This window comes from Callithrix jacchus, chromosome 21, assembly GCF_049354715.1.
Source record: "Callithrix jacchus isolate 240 chromosome 21, calJac240_pri, whole genome shotgun sequence".
NCBI classification, from domain to species: domain Eukaryota; kingdom Metazoa; phylum Chordata; class Mammalia; order Primates; family Cebidae; genus Callithrix; species Callithrix jacchus.
In genome coordinates, this window is record NC_133522.1 from 38,584,460 (window position 1) to 38,607,313 (window position 22,854).

General features: G+C 47.1%; 1 protein-coding gene and 1 long non-coding RNA gene across 23 annotated transcripts in view; both read left to right on the forward strand.

The window, feature by feature from the left end:
• EVA1C (eva-1 homolog C) overlaps nucleotides 1-22,854 on the forward strand; it is a 107,396-nt gene that overhangs the window by 19,233 nt on the left and 65,309 nt on the right. For 2 of the 22 annotated variants that reach the window (XM_078358449.1, XM_078358453.1), the window contains exon 1: nucleotides 594-691. The exons of 19 other annotated variants lie outside the window; for them this stretch is intronic. The gene's annotated coding sequence lies outside the window, so the exon portion shown is untranslated. Of the gene's footprint in view, nucleotides 1-593; nucleotides 692-5,984; nucleotides 6,141-22,854 lie in introns of those variants that run through there. One more of the 22 variants, XM_078358454.1, reaches the window with a different exon arrangement.
• Nucleotides 1,144-1,680, forward strand: LOC144580635 (uncharacterized). Its single transcript, XR_013530557.1, has 2 exons — nucleotides 1,144-1,266; nucleotides 1,545-1,680. It is a non-coding gene; the product is annotated as an uncharacterized LOC144580635 (long non-coding RNA).

Below are 22,854 nucleotides of genomic sequence, written 5' to 3' on the forward strand. Positions count from 1 at the left end.
CTGAGATGTAACACATTGCCAAGGTTGACACCTGCTGGGAAACATTGCACACTTTTTCATTTATTTACTTATTAAATATGTAATATTGATTATTATGTTTCCAGAAGCATTGCAAGAATAGTACAAAGATATCCTTTATACCTTTTGCTGGGATTCCCTAATGCTACCATGTTACCCCATTTGCTTTATTATTTTCTAAGTGACAGACAGGTTATCCTTTACTCCTAAATATTCCTGTGTATTCCTTAAGAACAAGGACTTTCTCCTACACAACCAAGGCAGTGAGCAAAATCAGGACACTAAGCCTGCTACAGTACAGTTTTCTAATGTATGGACCTCATTCACATTTTCCCAGTTAACCCAATAACACACACTGGAGCAAAACATAATCCCCAATCATGCATTATTTTCAGTAATTGTGTCTCAGTGGGCCTCTTTTAGCCTGGAACAGCTCCTCAGTTTTTCTTTATCTTTCATAGAATTGGCATTCGTGAAGAACACGAGATGGTTATTTGATAGAATGTCCCTTTGTTTGGATCTGGATGACGTTTCTTGGTGGTGATACTCTTATGCGTTTGGGGCAGGACTGTCACAGCGGTGGTGTTGTGTTCTTCTCTGTGCATCGTATCAGGAGGGACATGCTGATGGTTTATCCCATTGCACTGAAGTGACTGCTGATCGTTTGGTGAAGGTAGGCATAGGTCATTGCATCATATTGCAGAAGCCATCATCAGCCATACTCTCTCTGATTAACCAATCATCTTACGTAGCCATTTATCTAACAAGGCTGTAAGGGTCTTGAACTCAGAGTAAGCAAGCCTTAAAGCAGAAGAGAAGAAAGAAAGGAAGCTCTGGAACTTGGAGCTTTGGCAAAGGGGGAAGGTTTGGGGAAGGCACCACAAAAGTCACTCGTGGCATTAGGATGAAGAGGAAGGAGAGGGCTTGGGGTTAGCGAGAGTGGGTGTGGGAGAGTCAGAGTCTACTGACTTGTGGTTTTGCTGAAACTGTGGCAGGCATGTCTTTCACTGCTGCTCTTGAAAATTTTGTTTTGCAATCCTTCAATTAAAATAGAGCAATTCCCTTTTTCTAAGTTTTGGCCCGCTTTGCAGGTGTTTCATCTGTCTTCTTTTCTCTATTTTTAGAGACAGGGTTTTGCTCTGTTGCCCAGGCTGGAGTGCTGTGATGAGATCATAGGTCACTGCAGCCTTGACCTCCTCGGCTTAAGTGATCCTCCTGCCTCAGCCTCCTGAGTGGCTGGGACTACAGGTATGCACCACTGCACTCAGCTAATTTATTTTAGTTTTTTTGTAGAGATGAGGGCTCACTTTGTTGCCCAGGCTGGTCTTGAACTCCTGGCTTTAAGTGATCGTCCCACCTCAGCCTCCAAAGTGTTGAGATTACAGGCATGAGCCACCACACCCAGCCCTGTCTTTTCTCTTGGGATTGATGGCTTCCACATTAGCTCCAGGAATAATTTCTGTTAAGGTGATGCCTGGCTCCACGAGGCTTCTGTTAACTCCAGTTGTTAATCTGCTTATCTCCAGCTCCCAGGTAATGCTTCCCCCTTCAAAGCGCACCAGTGCCTGTCAGTTCGAAGCCATCCCCTGAACTGCGGACAAACAAGGCCTTTTTACCCACAGATTAAAACCTCTTATTGGTTTTAATAAATGATCAAAACTTGGTTTGCCTCTTGTGCATATGTTGACCGGGGCCGAGAGGTGGTTGTGGTGATTTCTGTCCACTTGGGACCTCAGGCCTCCTGGTGGTCCCTGAGCAAAAGTGGGGTGGGCAGAGCCATGAGCAGTGCTCCCTGTCTGCCTTGCTGCCACCGGTATTTCTGCCTGTGGTTGTCTTTGGCGCATTATCAGGATGTGTCACTCCCTCTCCTTCTTATGTTTACCTTCACCTGGGCTGCGAAGTGCTGTGTGAGAAACATCTCGTTGTTGTGGAGATTGTGGCCACAACAAATTTAGGTTCCCCACCCTCAGGTTGCCCCTTCCTGGTCTCTTCCTCATACCTTTGAAGAAAACAACTCACGGAGGGTGATATTCATAAAGGTGAGCATTTCACAGAGCAGGGCACTGTCATGGGCTGAATTGCATGCCCCACCCCCCAGTGCCAAAAGACCTGGAGTCCTGGCGCTCAGTAACTCAAAATGCAACTGTATTTGGAGACAGTCTTTACAAAGGTAGCCAAGTTAAAATGAGGTTGATAGGGTGGGCTTTATCCAGTATATTGGTGTCCTTATGGAAAGGGGAAATTGGCCAGGTGCAGTGGCTCATGCCTGTAATCCTAGTACTTTGGGAGGCTGGGGCGGGAGGATTGCTTGGGGCCAAGAGTTCAAGATCAACCTGGCCAACATAGTAAGACCCCCCCCCATCTGTATTTTAAAATAAAATAAAATAGGCTAGGCACAGTAGCTCATGCCTATAATCCCGGCACTTTGGGAGGCTGAGGTGAGTAGATCACTTGAGGTCAGGAGTTCAAGACAAGCCTGGCCAACATGGGGAAACTCTGTCTCTACTAAAAATACAAAAAAAATTAGTCAGGTGTGATGGTGAGCACCTGCATTCCCAGCAACTTGGGAGACTGAGACAGGAGAATTGCTTGAACCCGAGAGGCAGAGGTTGCAGTGAGCCGAGATTGTACCACTGCACTCCAGTCTGGGCAACAGAGTAGGACTCCGTCTCAAAATAAATAAATAAATAAAATTATATATGTACCACGGGGAAATTTTGGACACAGATGCACACAGGGGGAAGGCTATGTGAAGACTGGGCTTGTGCTGCCACAGCTAAGGAACTGGCGGAAGCTGGGAGGGAGATCCTTCCCTAGCATCTTCAGAGGGAGCGTGGTCCTGAGAATGCCTTCATCTCAGCCTTCTGGCCTGCAGGTGGGAGATGATGCATTTCTGTAGTTCTAAGCCACCCAGCGTGTGGTACCTTGTTATAGCAGCCTGAGGCATTTAGTAGAGCATCGTTCTGAGCACTTCCTGTAGAAACTGTTCAGTTAATCTTCACCACAGCCACCCCGCCCCGCCCATAAGTGCTGTTGTTATTGTCTTCATTTTCTCTTCATTGTATCCAAGATATCTGCAGCACAGAGAGGTTCAGCAATTTGCTCACGGTCACTTGAGATAATAAAACGCTACTCTAGGGAGCCTCTCAAGCCTGCTTCTGGCTGTCACCTTAGCTCTCCCCTTTCCTCCTGTCCCTGTCCTCTCCATCTCCTTTACGAGGCCTTCTTTGTTGTCCCATCTCTTTTTTGTGTTTTACTTTTTGTTAATATTTTATTTTATTTATTTTTGAGATGGATTCTCGCTCTGTTGCCCAGGCTGGAGCACAGTGGCTCAGTCTCAGCTTACGGCAACCTCCGCCTCCCAGCTTCAAGAGATTCTCCTGCCTCAGCCTCCTGAGTAGCTGGGATTACAGGTGTGAGCCACCGCTCCCGGCTGTGGTTCCATTTCCTAAGTGTCTGCCTTCCTCAGCATCCCTGCCCAGAGTTCCTCCCTCAGTAGCCCCTCCCAAGCCTCAGCCACGTTCTGTGCTGATGACTTGCTGCTCACGCTCCTCCAAGGCAGGGTGTCCCAGGGGCCCTGCAGGCCCCGCCCATCCACAACAGATTCACAAAGCCTGCCCTTCGATGCTGGATTTCTTAGATTTTCCAGCCAGTGGCACCACCGGCTTAAAACCCTGCAGCCATGCCTAACTCCTCTCTCTTCCCATACCCCACGTCCCGACGACCAACCTCTCCTATTCTATGGCTAAACCCTGGTTTTCAGAGTCAGGACCAGCTGCAGAATTTGCAAGGCCCAGTGCAAGATGAAATCATGGGCTCCCTTATTCAAAAATCCAAGGCAAAGTATTGCTGAGGTACTAACATATAAGTCATGTTCGTTCTGCTGTGGTCTCTATGTCTCAATTTATCATGATGCTTTTATTTGTTATGTAATGTCCTTCTAAGTAAAGAAAAACTGACATTTTAAATTACTAGCATGGATTATACTGTTCCGCTTTATAGAGTGCAATGCCAGATTTAAGTAGGAACATTTGACTCAAATGTGGAATCACAGAAATGACATAATTTGTATTTTGCGTGTGGGTTTTTTTTTTGTCTCACAGAAACAGTGAGACATCGCGGGAAACTAATTCAGCTGATTTTTTTTTTTTACCCCCTCGATGGGGTCTTGCTCTGTCTCCCAGGCTGGAGTGCAGTGGCAAGATCTCAGCTCACGGCAACTCCTGCCTCCCGGGTTCAAGTGATTCTCCTGCCTCAGCCTCCGAGTAGCTAGGACACAGGCACCCGCCACCATGCCCGGCTAATATTTGTATTTTTAGTAGAGATGGGGTTTTGCCATGTTGGCCAGGCTGTTCTCAAACTCCTGACCTCGTGATCCACCTGCCTCAGCCTCCCAAAATGCTAGGATTACAGGTGGGAGCCACCGCACGGGGCAACTCAGCTCTTTTTATTTCACTTTTTCACACCTACCCAATCTACTACCGCTCTCTACCTTTGGCTTACTGATATGTAAGGAAGAACTGAAAGGAAAAATCACTATGACTCCGCTATCTTTGTCTCTCCCATGTCATTACTTCCAGTGGAAGTGGTTGGCTATTACGGGGAATCAGATGAGTAGAAAAGGCTGGGAGAGGGTGCCTTGTTTGTTCCTGTTTCTTAGAATGCCATTGCCTTGGTTTTGCAATTCCGATTCTATAATAGAAAGTGCGGCCTCTTGGCGCCATCAGCATCTCTCTCTCAGACTCCGTTGTGGACATAGTAGGCTTTCCTTATGTGCACTTGGAGCCTTGCTGAGCTCCAGTGCACTGCAGACCCACCAAGATTCTATGTGCAGGGCATGGCAGATGCGCCATGGTGAGTTTGGTGGCAAGGGACAGGGGTAACTTATATTGTGGGTGTCTCATCTGCCCATGCACGTGTTCTATTGCTCCATTGGATTTCATTTATAAAACATAGATTCAGGCTGGGTGTGGTGGCTCATGCCTGTAATCCCAGCACTTTGGGAGGCCGAGGCGGGTGGATCACCTGAGGTTGGGAGTTCAAGACCAGCTTGACCAACACAGAGATTAACCTCATTTCTGTAAAAAATACAAAAGATGAGCCAAATATGATGGTGCATGCCTGTAGTCCTAGCTGTTCGGGAGGCTGAGGCAGGAGAGTTGCTTGAACTCAGGAGGTGGAGGTTGCAGTGAACTGATATTGCACCACTGCACTCCAGCCTGGTGTCAGAGTGAGACTCCATCTCAAAAAAACCTCAAAAAACAAAAAACCATAGATTCAGACTGTGTGCAGTGGCTCACACCTGTAATCCCAGCACTTTGGGAGGCCAAGGCGGGCAGATCACTTGAAGTCAGGAGTTCAAGACCAACCTGGCCAATATGGTGAAACCCCCTCTCTACTAAAAATACAAAAATTAGCTGGGTGTGGTGGCAGGTGCCCATAGTCCCAGCTACTCGGGAGACTGAGGCAGGAGAATCTCTTGAACCCAGAGGTGGAGGTTGCAGTGAGCCAAGATGATGCCATTGCACTCCAGCTTGGGCAACAGAGCAAGACTCTTTTTCAAAACAAAACAAAACAAAACAAAACATAGATTCAAACATAAAATGAGGAGGAATCTTAAGACAGTAATAGCAGAGCAGTAAGCCAGGCTCGGGGCCCCTCTCAGCGTGGGGCCCTGTGTGTCTGCACAGGCCAAACACCCGTGAATTCGTCCTGATTCCCATCCGTCTCACACCCTTCCCCACTGCTGTGCTCTCAGTGGGCACCCTCCTCATGTCTCCCCCGGAGGACTGTCTGTCCCCTGATTTCTTCAAGGGTCTCTTCAGTCCATCAGATGCAGGTCACCCCAGGGTTTCTCTGCACTGCCAACCAACGGCATCATCCCCCTGCTCATAGCCTGCAGTAGCTCCCATGTACCTTTAGGTGAACATTTGGACTTCTTAGCAAGGCACTGCTTATTTCTCCAGCCTCAGTGACAACCTTGCACCCTGCAATCAAGCCCTGCTGATCCTGGAGAAGCTCCTGCTGAGCCTTTGCACACCTGTCCCTGCTACTTGAGGGTCATTTCCTCCTGGTTCCCTCCTGGCATCACCTTTCACCAGGAAGCCTCCATCACCTCTCGGGTGGGTCAAATGCATGCCGTTTTTGCCCTCTCCCTACACACCCTGCGTTTCCTCTCTCCCAGCATTCATCTTGTGACGTATGATAAGCAATTGACTAACTTGTCTTTGAGGCCAGGCCACACAGAGTCTCTCAGTGATGAATGCGGGGACAGCAAATGCTTCTGCCCTGTAATGGCATCTGCGGATCACTAGCTGGAGGCCTTGAGACTCTAAGAGCCAAGCTATTCAAGTGCTAGAAATAACACCGCATGGCTCCCGGTCTTTCCTGTTTCCTCTGTGTCTATCAAGAAGGAGCAGCTGTTTTTTGAGGCCTTGCTTTCCTTCCCACGGCTTTGCTCACCCCCACCCTGCTTGGCCTCCAAACACAGAGCCTTCACTTCTCTATAAATACAGTTTCTCTCCAACACAACTTGATTCATTCACGCAGGGTCCTAGTTCTCTCTCTCCGCCATTCCAATTCTCCTCTTTCCATTACATTTAAGAGAACCCTGGCCTGGGGCGGTGGCTCACACCTGTAATCCCAGCACTTCGGGAGGCCGAGGTGGATGGATCACTTGAGGTCAGGCATTTGAGACCAGCCTGGCCAACATGGCGAAACTCCATCTTTACTAAAAAACAAAAATTAGCTGGAGGTGGTGGCACATGCCTTTAGTCCCAGCTACTAGGGAGGCTGAGGCAGGAGAATCACTTGAACTCGAGAAGCGGAGGTTGCAGTCGTGCCACCGCACTCCAGCCTGGATGACAGAGTGGGACTCTGCCTCAAAAAAGAAAAAAAGAAAAAAAACAACCAAAAGACCATGAAAAGGACATTCATTTATGGTTTAAGAGCTGAAACCAAAAGGTAGAGGCTGCCTCGCTGAGTCTTTGCTGGGACCATATATCAGCCATTCAACTTCTTCACCATCTAGTGCACAGCCAGGAAAGCCCCACAAGTATTGATTTGGGGGTTATAAATAAATGTTAACAAATAGGTGAATTTGCAGATACAGAATCTGCGGGTAGTGAGGATTGATTGTAGATGCACCAGCGAACTGGAGGTCAGATTTTTAACGTAAGCATATGGGAGATAACCAGCAACCAAGAGCTCGTAAAAAGGATTCCTGGAGGGTGGTGAAGACATTAGAAGTCTTAGGTGCTCAGAGACAGACGATGTAATCCCTCAGCTCATCCGAGCTGTGGCTATAAAATGGGGCAACCGATTAAGAATGGTAAGCGTAAGACGGAGGCCAGGATTGCTGGCTTATGCCTGTAATCCCAGCACTTTGGGATGCTGAGGTGGGTGGATCACTTGAGGTCAGGAGTTGGAGATCAGCCTGGCCAACCTGGTAAAACCCCATCTCTACTAAAATACAAAAAAATTAGCCAGGCATGGTGACACATGCCTGTAATCCCAGCTAGTTGGGAGGTGGAAGTAGGAGAATTGCTTGAACCGAGGAGGTGGAGGTTGCAGTAAGCCAAGATCACATCACTGCACTCCAGCCTGGGCAACAGAGTGAGACTCCATCTCAAAAAAAAAAAGAAGACTGGGGTAGCCAGAAGGGACCACTGTCAGCAAAGGAAGGAGGCAGGGGAGTGAATAAAGGTCCACAGGAGAATTAAGAAAGCGCGGGCCCCTAGGGCCATTCGTTGAAACTAGCCAGGTTCCTGGCGAGTGTGCCAGGGAATCAATTAAGAATGAATATGAAGCTTGAGGCCAGGCCGGCATAATTACCGTGTGGGCACTGTATTTCTTTACATTTGCTGACTGTCAATCCAGCCTCCTGTGTTTCTGTGAAATGCAAAGGAAGAAATGCTGAGACTTCCCCTTATCCTAAGGTGAAACCAAAGAAGGGGAAACTGAGTGACCTCTCCGAAATCCTCCACCGAGCCAATGGCGAGGCTGTAAGAGATATAGCCGGTCACCCGAACTATTCTCTAGGTATGATTTTTTTGATTTGCCATTTACATCTGCTTCAAGTTTTAGAAACTTCCAGGCTCTGGCTCTTTTTGCTGCTTTGGGGAACAAAGCATGATCCGTCAAGTGTGTACAGCAAACCTGTCCTGCTCCTAAATCCAATCATCTTCGAAATAGATTTTCAAGGTTTATAGTACTACATTCCAAATGTCATTATCATCCCTGAAGTGAAAAAAAGGGTTTAATTATTAAGAGCAGTGAAATTACCATTTAATCTTCCAATTAACTGAATAAGGCACCAAATAAATGCCCTCAAGCCTTAATTTCTACCTTGAAGTTAAGGTAAGTAAGTGTCCTGCCTACCTTGATCATCCTACACATCCTCCAAGCAGGCAGAGTTGAAAGGCTAAGTGGGTGGGGTGGGAGGCGGCGCCCTTCCACCCTCCTGTCTGTTTGTCCAGCTCTGTTGGTCCTCCCGATTGGTTAGCGACCCTGAGTGTTTCTGAGAGCCTTTTGTTGCATGTGGGGCCAGAGCCACTAATCTGGCCAATTCCAAGCAGAAAAGATCAAGTATAGATTTCATATCTGAGTTTTAAGTGCTAGTAAAAAGTTGCATTAAGTTATCAAATGCACTGCGAACCTGGCTTCATCGCCAAGTGACTCTGCATCCCAAAGAAAAGAGAAGTGTTCCATCTAGATGCTTGGGGTAAGGGGGATTGATCCAGTTACTTTTAAATTAATCTAATTCAGATGGCGTTCGCTGTGTAACTTTCTAAGGTGGGTACTTGGTGAAAGAACAAGGTGTTCATTTTTATGGGATTTAAGGTCTTTCGTTGAAAAGGAGTGGAGAAGTTTCTACCAGTCTTGTTTGAAATAAAATAGTAGTGTAATCTAAAGATTGTAATTCGAGACCAACACAGCACATTTAGAGAAACTTTTTACTTTATTTATTTAATTATATATATGTATTTTCAGACAGAGAGTCTCCCTCTGTCCCCGAGGCTAAAGTGCAGTGGCACCATCTTGGCTCACTGCAACCTCTGCCTCTCTGGTTTAAGCAATTCTCTGCCTCAGCCTCCTGAGTAGCTGGGATTACAGGCACATGCCACCACATCTGGCTAATTTTTGTATTTTTAGTAGAGATAGGGTTTCACCAGGCCAGGCTGGTCTTGAACTCCTGAGCTTGTGATCCACCTGCCTCAGCCTCCCAAAGTGCCGGGATTACAGGTGTGAGTCACTGTACTCGGCATTAGAGTAACTTTTAAAAATTAGTTGACTGATGTGATTTCTCTCTCACTTTCTCTCACTCTCTCTCTCTCTCCGTATATGTGTGTGTAGCATATTACATAGAGAAATCTGTAAGTCCTGGGTTATGCTGCTTGCTTAGGAAGATTAATCGGAATCTGCCCTCCCATATTCACCTTTGATCTGCTCTTGCTCTGGTAGTCTGCTTTAATGTGTCATTCATTCAGGAACTGTTCATTGTCCTATATGATGACATACTGCTGTATGACAAACTCTAGCTACTGGAGATACAGCAATAAATAAAGCGAAGTCCTTGCTTACATCCCAAAGGGGGAAAATAGGCAAGGTGTCGCTATGTAGCAAAATACAGAAGAGTCAGTGGTGTGGGGCAGGAGGTGTGCTGTCTTACACAGCTACCCGGAAAGGTGTGATTGATGAGGCCACATTGGCACAAGAGGCTGAATGAAGGGATGAAGGGAGAAAGCAGGTGTCTGGAGGAAGACTGCTTGCAGCTGAGAGACAGTTAAAGCAAAAGTCCTGAGGTCAGAGTATGCTTAGCATTTTCGAGAAACGGGAAAGCACTGTGGCTGAAGTCAAACAGGAGAGTGGCAGGAGATGAGGCTGGATGAGGTTGGATGGGATAGAAGGGGCCCCAGTGGCATGGGACTTCGGATTTTTGTTTGGAGTTGGAAAGGCATACAGTGGGTTGGCATACAGTGTAGACAAATGCCAAGACAGCCACAAAAATCTGAATCCCTACATATAAATATACACATGGGCAGCTACCTAGAAAAATCCACTTACAGTACATGTGAATATGTGGTGGAAAATGACGGGGCTTGACGAATCACAGCATCAGTATACAGAAAGGGAAAAGAAGGGAGAAAAATCCACAAGATGGGAGTTAATTGGGTGACTATCAGAAAGCAATGTTAACTACAAGAATTCAAAGGCCAGGGGCAGTTCGGAACCAGGTTTCTTCCATCCCGTGTCTCCCCTGTCTTCTGGGTCCTCAGAGTCTGTCCTTGCCCCTCTGTCATCCACTTGTGACAGCAGACAGAAAGAGGGAGAGGAGGGTCCAAGGGGTCTCAAGGGCCAGACCTTCAAGTGGCAAACATCACTTCTGCCCTCTCTCCATTGTCCAGAATTTTCCACGGGCCCACTGTGCTGCAAGGAGATTGGGGCAGGACGGGCTGGAAAATATACTCCTCCTGTGTGCTCATGAAGAAAACGTATTGCCTCTGCCTTGTCTGGACTCTCAGTTCACCTTCTCTCTGTGGTTTGCTTCAGGACTAGGATCTGAGCTCATCACCTAAGCGTGGTCACAGCTATCCTTGGTCATCCCTAACGGGAGCCCCCCAAATATCCAAGAAACAGGCTGGTGGCTCTAGTTCTCTTCATGATTCGCTTCCAAGTTCACCTTCTTAGTACCACACCTGGGACTAGAGGAAGGCCTTAAACTCAGACCTGACTTCACCCTTTGATCTTGACGTTCCTGGGTGTGTAGTGCCAGTCCTGAGCCCTGGGTCATGGGGCCTTTCCTGTACCCTCAGGACCCCTGACTCATGGCTCCCAATGCCATTGCCAATTCTCTAAGTGCATTCGTGAACACAAAAGAAAAAAACATCTTTTTCTGGGAAAGGACTTCAAACATGTAAAAACACCTTTCAGGATTTATGATTACAAGGGCGTGGTCTCTTATCTAAAGCATTAACCAATGGAGGGTGGCACGTTATTTTAAAGAAGAAAGAAAAAAAAAGAGAGTGGGAGGGAAGGCAAGGACGTAGCAATTGAATTCCTTTCTCTTCTCAGAAGTAAGATTGTGAAATTGGCCCCTGGTGATTAGGGGACTTTAGCACACCGATGTGGGGCCAGTGACTGATGTTCTTATACCCTGCGCTCAGAGTGACTCATGCTACGTCAGCCCTCAGGAAACTTGGACTTCGTTGCAGGCCTCTGGCTTCAGAAAAGAAAGAGAGGAAGAATGTACAGCTCTTTTGGCCTCTTCTAAATACTAGTAACTTTTTAGATCATAATTATTAGGAAGGAAGGTGGGAAGGAACGGAAGGAGGAAGGAAGGGAGTGGGTAGGGAAGAAAGGAGGGAAGAAGGGTGGGGAGGGGGGATAACGCTTTTCCTCCAGGCTCAGCAGTGACATTTGTGGACTGAGGGCAGCCACAGGGTTGTGTGCCGGTCTCTGAGCTGTTTACTTTATATCAAGGTGCTCAGAGCTGAGAGGGTTGACTGCGAATGTAATTTGATTAGAGTTGGGTTATTCAGCATTGTACCAATGGAAGCTCTATGTTAATTAGTGTTCTTCAAGATTTACAGTACATGGCTGGGCGCAGTGGCTCACACCTGTAATCCCAGCACTTTGGGAGGCCTAGGCAGGTGGATCACCTATGGTCAGAAGTTTGAGACTTGCCTGACCAACATGGTGAAACCCTGTCTCTACTAAAAATACAGAAAATTAGCTGGGTATGGTGGTGGCATGGAGCACCTGTAATTCCCAGCTACTTGTGAGGCTGAGGCAGGAGAATCTCTTGAACCCGGGAGGCTGAGGTTGCAGTGAGTTGAGATCTCACCATTGCACTCGAGCCTGGGCAAGAAGAGCAAAACTCCATCTCAAAAAAAAAAAAAAAAAAAAAGCAATATAATTGTAATACCCTAGAGATGTACAGTGGTTTATGATAAAGAAAAAAAAAAGAGATGCTTCTGCCCATTATATCATTTAATCCTCACAGCAAAACATGAAGCTACCAAACCCAAGAGGTGACTGTCAAAGTCACACACCCTAATCCCAGGCTTGGCCATAGTCTTGGGATTTTTATTTATTTATTCATCTAAGAGATGGGGTCTCGTTCTGCCGTTCAGGCTGGAGTGCAGTGGTGTGATTGTAGCTCACTGCAGCTTCAAGCTCCTAGGCCCAAGAGCTCCGTGTGTGCCAGCCTCCATGCCTGGCAGTCTTGGGGCTTGGAATCCTCTGCTCCACGCTTTTTCTCCCTGTCCATCACTGGCCTGCTCACAGTGAGGAGCCATATGGGATTCGGAAATGCCTTAATCAGTGCCGAGTTCAGCAGGCTCGATGGCTCATGCCTGTAATCACAGAGTTCTGAGAGGCCACGGTGGGAGGATGGCCTGAGACCGGGAGTTTGAGACCAGGCTGGGCAGCATAGTGAGATCCCAGTTTTACTAAAAATTTTAAAATTAGCCAAGTGTGATGGCACACGCCTGTAGTCCTAGCTACTCAGGAGGTTAAGGTGGGAGGATCACTTGAGCCCAGGGGTCGAAGGTTGCAGTGAGCTATGATCATGCCACTGCACTCCAACCTGGGTGACAGAACCAGACCCTATCTCTAAGGAAAATAATAAATAAATATATAAATAAAATCCTCCAACTTAGATGTAGCTCTTGCTCCTGACCATGTTTTACGGAACTCAAGTGAATGTTCCCTTAAGAATGATGGCCAGGTGCAGTGGCTCATGCCTATAATCCTAGCAGTTTAGGAGGCCGAGGTGAGCAGATTGCCTGAGCTCAGGAGTTCGAGACCAGCCCGGGCAACATGGGAAACCCCGTCTCTACTAAAAATACAAAAAATTAGAGGGGCATAGTAGTGCTCGCCTATAGTCCCAGCTACTTGGAAGGCTGAAGCGCAAGAATTGCTTGAATCTGAGACAGAGGTTGCAATGAGCTGAGATTGTGCCACTGCACTCTGGTCTGGGTGACAGAGTGAGACTCTATCTCTACAAAAAAAAAAAAAAAAGACGTACTTGACACTAACCCTCAGTCCCTTCATGAAAACCAAAACCAAAACCGAGCAAAAACCCATCGGGGCTGGCCAAATGCAGGAGGCAGTTTCTGCCCACTCTGCCTACTGCTGGAATGTCCCAGTGATGCATACTGGCATAGCTGTGGCTCTGAGGAGTTCTGGTCAACTGTGTTGACCTTGGTTTAACCTTTGGCATCCTAAGCTTGTTTTGCCATAGAACCTCTTCCTCTTAGTCCCCTGCAAAACACCTGTTACACTTGCCCCGGGTCTTTGAACCAGAATTCTTTACATCATAAAGATGTACAGCTCAAAAGAGACAGCCACATTTCTAGAATCCCGTTCACTCATGAGTTAGTCCAGTGCATCATCATACTGGATGAATGTCTCCCAGGGAGAGGCTGCTCAGGTTTGCAGGCTTTCATTGATCGTGCCGGGTTCCAGAAGCAGCCTCGGTCCCGGCACATTGGAGATTCACCCTTCAGGCATCTGGCATCATCCAGCTAAGACAGTGTCATCTCTTGCTCTGAGCCTCTCCCGGGCTGTTAATGTAACATCAGATTTCCCAATTCCTAATCCATGTATGTCTTCCTTTACCCTCAGCTACTATTTTTCCTTTTCCTTTTCTTTTTTTTTTTCTGAGACAGAGTGTCACTCTTGTTGCCAAGGCTAGAGTGCAATGGCACAATCTCAGCTCACCACAACCATTGTCTCCTGGGTTCAAGTGATTCTTCTGCCTCAGCCTCCCAAGTAGCTGTGATTACAGGCATGTACCACCATGCCTGGCTAATTTTTTGTATTTTCAGTAGAGATGGGATTTCTCCATGTTGGTCAGGCTAGTCTTGAACTCCTGACCTCAGGTAATCCACCTGCCTCGGCCTTCCAAAGTGCTGGGATTACAAGTGTGAGCCACCATGCCGGGCTTATTTTTCATTTTCTTTATTAATAACCTTTGGAAGGGACATTAGAATTGCCACTGGGCTGGTCTAGATAGCAGGCAGCAATACTAGTCTAGCAAGTATCTCCTCAGCCCACTCCCATTCTGATAGGGTAAGTTTACACAGGTGCCAAAGTAATGGGCCATTTTTCCCATCAGACAATAAAGCTGCCTTCACTTTCATTTTGCAAAACCCACTTCCATCAGCCATGCAGGAATTCTGGCATAAGCTTTAAAACATAGTTACAATTTCACTCAACAACAGTCAACACGGAATATTTTTGTGACCAAATGTCTGGGGATTCCTCCCCACCAACAAGCAAACAGTTAATTCTGCAGCAAACACCAGCTGAGTATACTCCAGTTCAATTCTGACGCCACCTACCTGGAGACAGCATCACATCCCGCAGACCGAGGGCTCAGCTCTTCTTCCCAGCAGCCACAGTCCGGGCCTCTGGAACTTCTGCACAACAAGCTTCAAGTTGAGGTTCCCATGACCCCCTCCGTGGGTTCCATCAACATGCGAGAGTGGCTCACAGAAAAACTTTAGGGAAGTTTACTTATGTTTATCCGTTTATTATAAAGGCAATTATAAAGGATACAGATGAAGTGACACATAGGAAAAGGGATGAGGGAAAGCGTACAGAGCTTCTGTGCCCACCCTGGGCACCCTGCCCTTCAGAAACCTGTACGTTTTCTGCTATCCAGAAGCTCTCCAAACCCAGTTCTTTTGGATTTTTATAGAAGCATCATTACACAGGCGTAATTGGTTAAATCACTGGCCATTAGTGATCGATGTAACCTTCAGTTCCTCTCCTCTCCCTGGAAGTTGCGGGGTGGGCTGAAAGTCCCAACAATCTAATCTTGCCTTGGTCTTTCCAGGGACCAGCCCCCATCCTGAAGCTACCTAAGGGCTGTCAGACATCAATCAACTTAATAGCATATGAAACACCTCGATTTGCAGAGTCTAAGTGTTTTAGGAATTGTATGGAAGGAAACACGTATAAGATCAAAAACATATTTTACAATATCACACTCCTATAGAAAACTTTGGGACACATACCACAATTCTTTGAAAATCAGTTATTTATCTGGCATAAATCAGTGAAAATGACTAAGGCAAGTTGTAATCATTTAGGGGGTTTACTTGCTAAAATAAAGGACCTTCACCTGGGAGACACATCTATGCCTTTCTCCAGAGATAATTTTAAGTGCTTCAGTATTTAAAGGGGAAAGGATGGATATTGGGGGAATATACAATTTTCATATGGGAGGGGGAGAGGAAACAGTCATTCATGCTGTCACTTCATCTGGCTAAATGAATCTGCAATTTTACATAAGATAATGTAGACAATAGAGCAGAGGAAGCAACCAGCTATGCATTTGTCTCAGGCAGGCAGAAGGATGACTTTGAGTTCTGTCCTGTCCCACATCTGTGGAAAAGCTATCAATTTACATTGCCAGGGTGAAATTCAACAGAACTGTTTTAAAGTAAAGATCAGCCAGGCACATTGGCTCACACTGTAATCCCAGCACTTTGTGGGGGGCTGAGGTGGGTAGATCACAAGGTCAAGAGTTGGAGACAAGCCTGGCCAATATGGTGAAACCCCATGTCTACTAAAAATACAAAAATTAGCTGGGTGTGGTGGTGCACACCTGTAGTCCCAGCTACTCACGAGGCTGAGGCAGAAGAATTGCTCGAACTCAGGAGGCAGAGGTTGCAGTGAGCCAAGATCATGCCACTGCTCTCCAGCCTGGGTGACAGAGCAAGACTCAGTCTTGAGATGTTGATCACCACCACTCTATCCTGCAAACGCTGACTCCATGCCAGATGAATAAATACACTCAAACACACAAAGTACAGTGAACAAAGGGGCTATGGAAGTCATCAGCTACTCTCAGAGGGCAGTTGCAGCTACCCGACCTCTTTCTAGCTGTTCCTCCTTGCATTTATTCAGTATAGATTTAATAACAGAGGTTCTAAGAACACGCTTGTGGATGATTAACACGGTTAAAAGAGTGGTTTTAGAAATTATAAAAGCTTTGATTCAGGGGCCCAGAACAAACACCATTAAAGGGGATTCCCCCTTCAACCTCGCCCTGAGAGGGCCATCCAGCACAAAGGTTACATGAGCAAACTCTAGCTAGCTAGAGTAGGGACAAAGGAATGTGGGGGTAAACAGACTTAACCGGAGAAGCTTCTGTTATCCCTAATCTTCACCCTGGGACGTAATGCTGTAAGGTAAGAACCAGCTGCCTTCAGCCCATCCTATTATTACAAGTTAATGAAACTTTCGGCCTTCCGAAAGATTTGAGACTATAATCTTATAACTTTCCCTAATATTTCCCTTAATATTTTGCCAACCACCCTGAGTGAATCCCAACACCATCTCAAAAAAATAAAAATAAATAAAATAAAGACCTTCGGGCCTGCAAGGAATCTCCTTGTGGGCAAAAGGTGAGGGATGTATGTAGCTTTTCATCTTTTTTTTTTTTTTTGAGATGGGGTTTTGCTCTTGTTACTCAGGCTGGAGTGCAATGATGCGATCTCGGCTCACCGCAACCTCCGCCTCCTGGGTTCAGGCAATTCTCCTGCGTCAGCCTCCTGAGTAGCTGGAATTACAGGCACGCACCACTGTGCCCAGCTAATTCTTTTTATTTTTTGTAGAGACGGGGTTGCACCATGTTGACCAGGATGGTCTCGATCTCTTGACCTTGTGATCCACCCGCCTTGGCCTCCCAAAGTGGATTTTCATCTTTGTAGCCATCTTAGGAACCAAATGGGAGGCAGGTTTGCATGACCCAGTTCCCAGCTTGACTTTTCCGTTGGCTTAGTAAGCGTGTGGTCCCAAGATTTATTTTCCTCTCACACTAGCCTTTCTACAGTCCCTGGATTATTTGAATATAAATGGATTTTCATTGTAAATGTGATGAGGATGATCCCAAGAAGGACTTCCCTGTGCCTTTCAGAAGATGGAGGAGAGCTCCCACCACTCTTAGGGGTTCATGTCATGAACTCTTCATCTATATTAAAAAATGAAAACCTAAGAACTTTGGTCTAAACTGTTGTAAGATTTGCTCAACTGAGGCCTTTCAGGATGCTCCTTTGAGAAAGGTTTTAGCCATGACAGGAGCTGTAAGAGTTTCTGCTGATTCACAGTGGGAGTATTCACCAAGAAAGAGTGTCTTGGAGTTAAACATGAGCTGTTCCAAGATCCCTGAGTGTTGTGAAGTGTGACAAAAAAGAGCCTACATCCTCCCATTTCCTCCCCTCACCAGTTTAACAAGGTTCAACAGAGCATCTCCAAGCTCTCCTGGATTCCAGGACTGGTTTCTTAACCGAGTGTGCACATCTGCCATCTTCCAGGAGAGTAAATACTTGCCCACAAATAGAGTTAGATTGCAAAAATTCTTACTGAAACTATTAAGAAACAAAGCAGTTTTGACTGATGCACATGGTGGAGAATTTGACCTGGAGGGAATCGTTAATAAGCAGTTTCATTAGTAGTTGTTCTTTAGGAAGGATCTGTCTTGAACCAGCCAAGAAGCCAAGGTGTGGGAAGCTCAGCAGCATGATGACTCTGCCCCACACACTGGAATGCATGAGCTTGCCTACCGGGGAAGGAGCATGCCGGAAAGGGTGTGAGATCGGGAGCAGCTCATCTGTCATCTGCCTTTTGTTTAAGGACAACTTGGCAGCAGGCTCCCGCTCCACCCCACTTCTTACCTTCATCCTGGGAGACGCCTGGTCCACAGGGCATCTTCACGCTTAGTCCTGGCATCCTCATTTCCAGCAACCTTCTCCACCAACCTCTTATACCCCCTTCCATGGCCACTCCTGGACATTTCCAATACCTGCAAATCCACCTTGAAATCACTCTTCAAACAATGCGTGGGCACAGCCACCTGCCTCGCCAGCCTGCTGTGTGGTTCCCTCCCTCTGACCTTGCTGGTCCTCATCAGATCCTCTGGTCCCTTGGGCTGGGCCCCGCCCCTCTTCTCTGCTCATTTTCTTTCCTATATTTAGCTTGGAACCCACGGTTCATCATTTTGAGCAGTCTCTCGACAATACCCGCCTTCAGATTTGTCGAACCATAACCCACAGTAAGAAATCTAATACAAAATAAAGAAAGAAACAAACAAACAAAAAAAGGGAGATGGGGGCAATAAGAAAAAAATAAATCTAATACATATGGGCCAGGCGGAGTGACTCACGCCTGGTAATTCCAGCACTTTGGGAGGCTGAGGTGGGTGGATCACTTGAGGTCAGGAGTTCCAGACCAGCCTGCCCAAAAACAAAAATTAGCCTGGCATGGTGGTGTGTGCCTGTAATCCCAGCTACTCTGGAGGCTGAAGCAGTAGAATTGCTTGAACCTAGGAGGCGAAGGTTGCAGTGAGTGGAGATCATCCCACTGTACTCCAACCTGGGTGACAAAGAGAGACTTCCTCTCAGAAAAGAAAGAGAAAGAGAAGAGAGAAAGAGGAAGGAAGGAAGGGAGGAAGGGAGAGAGGGAGGGAAGAAAGAAATCTAATACATATGATGTAAGGGTCATCTGCATACGTATTTATATATACACAAGCCTCTTCCAACTTTAACTCAATCACAATTATTTAAAAATCTAGCTTCAAATTCGAGTCACAGCACCAAAAATAAAAATTAAATTAAAAAAAGTCTCTCCCTGAGCATCAGCTCTTACAGTTACAGCTGTTTCGCTCATCGTCACCACACTGTTGCAGCAGTCATCTATACAAACTGTATCGGCCCACGGCAACATCCACCACCTGGATTCAAATGATTCTCCTGCCTCAGCTGCCAGAGCAGCTGGGATTACAGGCACCTGCCACCATGCCCGGCTAATTTTTGCATTTTTAGTAGAGAGGGGTTTCACCATGTTTGCCAGGTTGGTCTTGAACTCCTGACCTCAGGTGATCTGCCTGCCTCAGCCTCCCAAAGTGCTGAGATTACAGGCAGGAGCCACCATGCCCAGCCAAGAGATGGAGTTTCTCTCTTGTTGCCCAGGCTGTAGTGCAATGGCACGATCTTAGCTCACTGCAACCTCCACTTCTCTGGTATAAGTGTTTCTCCTGCCTCAGCCTCCCAAGTAGCTGGGATTACAGGCACCTGTCACCATGCCCAGCTAAATTTGGATTCTTAGTAGAGATGCGTTTTCGCCATATTGGCCAGGCTGGTCTAGAACTCCTGACCTCAGGTGAGCCAGCTGCCTCAGCTTCTCAAAGTGTTGGGATTACAAGCCTGAGCCACCGCGCCCAGCTGCCTTCCTCCTCTTAAGGATTCTTATGATGACATAAACCCCTTCCGGATAATCCAGGGGAATTTCACCAACTCAAGACCCTGAACTTCATCACATCTGCCAAGTACCTTTACTATGAATGTCAGTTAACATAATCACAGGTCCTGGGGATTAAGGCCTGTGGACATCTTTGGGGGCTGTTATTCTGCCTACCACATGACTTTCTTAACTTTTTTTTTTTTTTTTTTGAGACAAAGTTTTACTCTTATTGCCCAGGCTGGAGTGCAATGGTGCAATCTCGGCTCATTGCAACCTCTGCCTCCCATGTTCAAGTGATTCTCCTGCCTCAGCCTCCTGAGTAGCTGGGATTACAAGCATGCACCACCATGCCCGGCTAATTTTGTACTTTTTGTAGTAACTGCGTTTCTCCATGTTGGCCAGGCTGATCTCAAACTCCTGGTCTCAGGTGATCTTCAAGCCTTGGTCTCCCAAAATCTTGGGATTACAAGCATGAGCCACCACGTCTGTCCCGTCCATTCACTTTTCAACCTTTTCCAAACAAGCTTCTGTCCCCACCCACCATTTCGAATGGTTTCCAAATGGTTGTTGATGGCTTCCGTGTCACTGAAACCATTGGGTTGTTCTAATTGTCCTTCTTCCCAACCTTTTGGCACTGTAGACCAAACAGCATGAGGCATGGCAGCCACCCTCGAGGACCAGAGCATGTGGGTGACGGCTGGCTTTCATGAGCCTGTCCTGCTGTCACCTGGGAGCCCATCCTCACAGGACTGAGGCTGGCTGCAGAAGCAGGCATTCCACACCCCATTCCTCCATTAATCACCCAAGGCTCCATGGTGCCTAGGCTTTCTTTGTTGTTTAAAAGTGTAGGTCAGGTAACTGCAGGTGAAGTTTTCTTAAACATTTTTGTTTATACATGCAAAGTGGATAAGTGGGTGAGCTTTCAGGAAGTAAAGCACACGCCAGCCAAGAAACAGGGCCTGGCCAGCTCACCTGATCTCCCCTCTCCCCTCCCTATCGCTAGCCCCTCTCCTCCTAAAGGTAATGCTACCCTGGGGGAGGGAGTTTTTTCCTTTTAAATAGACTTAATTTTTTAGAGAAGTTGTAGGTTCATAGAAAAATGGAACAGAGGTCAGGCACGATGGCTCAAATTTGTAATCCCAGCACTTTGAGAGGCTGAGGCAGGCAGATCACGAGGTTAGGAGTTTGAGTGCAGTGGGCCAAGATCTCACCACTGCCTGAGTGACGGAGCAAGACTCCATCAAGAAAAGAAAGAGAGAGAGAGGAAGAAAGAAAAAGAAAAGAGAGAAAGAAAAAGGAAGGAAGGAAGGAAGGAAGGAAGGAAGGAAGGAAGGAAGGAAGGAAGGAAGGAAGGAAAGAAAAATGGAGCAGAAAACACAGTTTTCATCAACCTCTACTCCCTGCTGCTACACGCACACATGCACATCTTCCCCCACTAGGAATATGAAACCTGGGTGGGATATTTGTCATAATCAGTAAACCTACACATTGTCACATCACTCTCACCTGGAGTCCATAGTTTACATTAGGGCTCACTCTTGGTGTTGCTCATTGCCTGGATCTGGACGTGGACAGTGACATGAATTCACCATTGTAGTATCACACGGAGTAATTTCACTGCCCTACAAATCCTCTGTGCCTCACCAGTTCATTCCTCCTTTCTCCTGACCTCTGGCAACCATGGATATTTTCGTTGTCTCCATAGTTTTGCTTTTTCCAGAATGTCATATATTTGGAATCATACAGTGCACAGCCTTTTCAGATTGGCTTCTTTCACTTGGGAATACACATTTCAGGTCTCTTCATGTCTTTTTGTGGTTTGATAACTCATTTCATTTTAGTGCTAAGTAACATTCTATTGTCTGGTTTTTTGTTTTTTTTTTTTTGAGATGGGGTCTTACTCTCCCAGGCTGGAGTGCAGTGGCGCAATCTCAGCTCACTGCAATCTCCACTTCCTGGGTTCAAGTGATTCTCATGCCTCAGCCTCCAGAGTAACTGGGATTACAGGGGCGTGCCACCATGCCCAGCTTATTTTTTGCATTTTTAGTAGAGACAGAATTTCACCACATTGGCCAGGCTGGTCTCGAACTCCTGACCTCAGAGGATCTGCCCGCCTTGGCCTCCCAAAGTCTTGGGATTACAGGCATCAGCTGTAATGGCTGGCTGGGCCTAGGTTTTGAAGAAGGAATTGGACTGAGTGTAGGGGAGGTCATACTGCTGAAGTGTCTTCTTTGTACCTGCATCATGCTAGGACTGACATACTTCAAAGTGCAAAGCCCCTGAAGGATCTTGCATTAGTCAGTTCTATGCACTGAGCTTCTGGCCCCAGAATACCATCCTCAGAATAAGAATATGATAAGGACAGGTGGATAGGTGGGCAGGAGGACACAGGTTGGAGGCTCAGGCACTGCACTGCACATACATGTCTTGATGTAAATGGTCCGGTGGAGGTCAGGTTCTGTTTAGCAGGGATAGACTATGTGACGAATAGCGTGAAGAAACATAGCAGAAGTTTCATTCCCACTCATGTGACAGTCTGTGGAGCAGGCAGCTCCTCTCTTCAAGAATCTGGGACCCAGGTACCTTCCATCTTGTGGCTCTGCTTCCCCCAAACCTTGTCATATTTTCATCTAGCTATATTGACCTGGTCTTTTGGATAAGCCTGGAACACTAAACCAAAGACACACTCTGAAAATTCATTTGACGTGTGGTCAGCTCCTGATTTAGCACAGTCTGGGGAATGATGGGGTGATGGACAAGAAGGTTCTCATGAGGAGGCTGAAGAGATCTAAGTATGGGTGTGCCAGCCTGGGGTACTGGCCTAGGGGTCACATCAGGGTGACCCTGCGTTCCCTGGGGCAGAGTGTGGCTCACGATGGAGTGCTGAAAACCCACCAGGAAGGCTGGAACTTTCAGTACACATCGTTTTATGAGGGCCTGCCTATGTGCCAGGTGGGGAGACACTGACCAGAGGCCCAGGGCCACCGAGGGGTCTCTTGGTGCCTGGTGGGTGCACTGTGCCAGCAATGATGTGGTTCTAACAGGCAGGACTCTGACCCACACTCCTGGTGCTGGTTTTTGCCACTCATGTTGGATTTTGCTTCTCTAAGTGAACTTACTCGGGATGGCTGAGTTCTTGGCCATTCTTCCAGTAGTTTTCAAGGGTGAAGAAAGGAGTTTCAGCAAGACAGCTAACGTCTGCATGAGTGAGCCAGGGAGTGACTGTAGCCTTCCTCTAAACAGCACTCTGGACTGGGTGGGCGTGAGGACCCCAGGGCAGGCTGGCTCAGCCCCTTTGATTTCGGGTTTCAGGGAAGCCCAGGGAGCTGGATTGGGTGCCTGGATTTTCCGAGAATTATGTCTCTGAGAGGATTTTGAAACCTAAACAGGAATACTTTACACACAGGTCATCGAGCAGGAACTGGGAAGTTCCGAAGCTGCCCTCCTTCACGCCACCTCCTCCCTTCAGAGGCTGAGGGCTGCCAAGCTGTCTCCCACACACCTCAGTGAAAAGTCCCTGGCTCCCCTCCCAGCCGCCTCACTGTGACCTCGCGAGGTGTGAGAAGGAGGAAGCAGATCCAA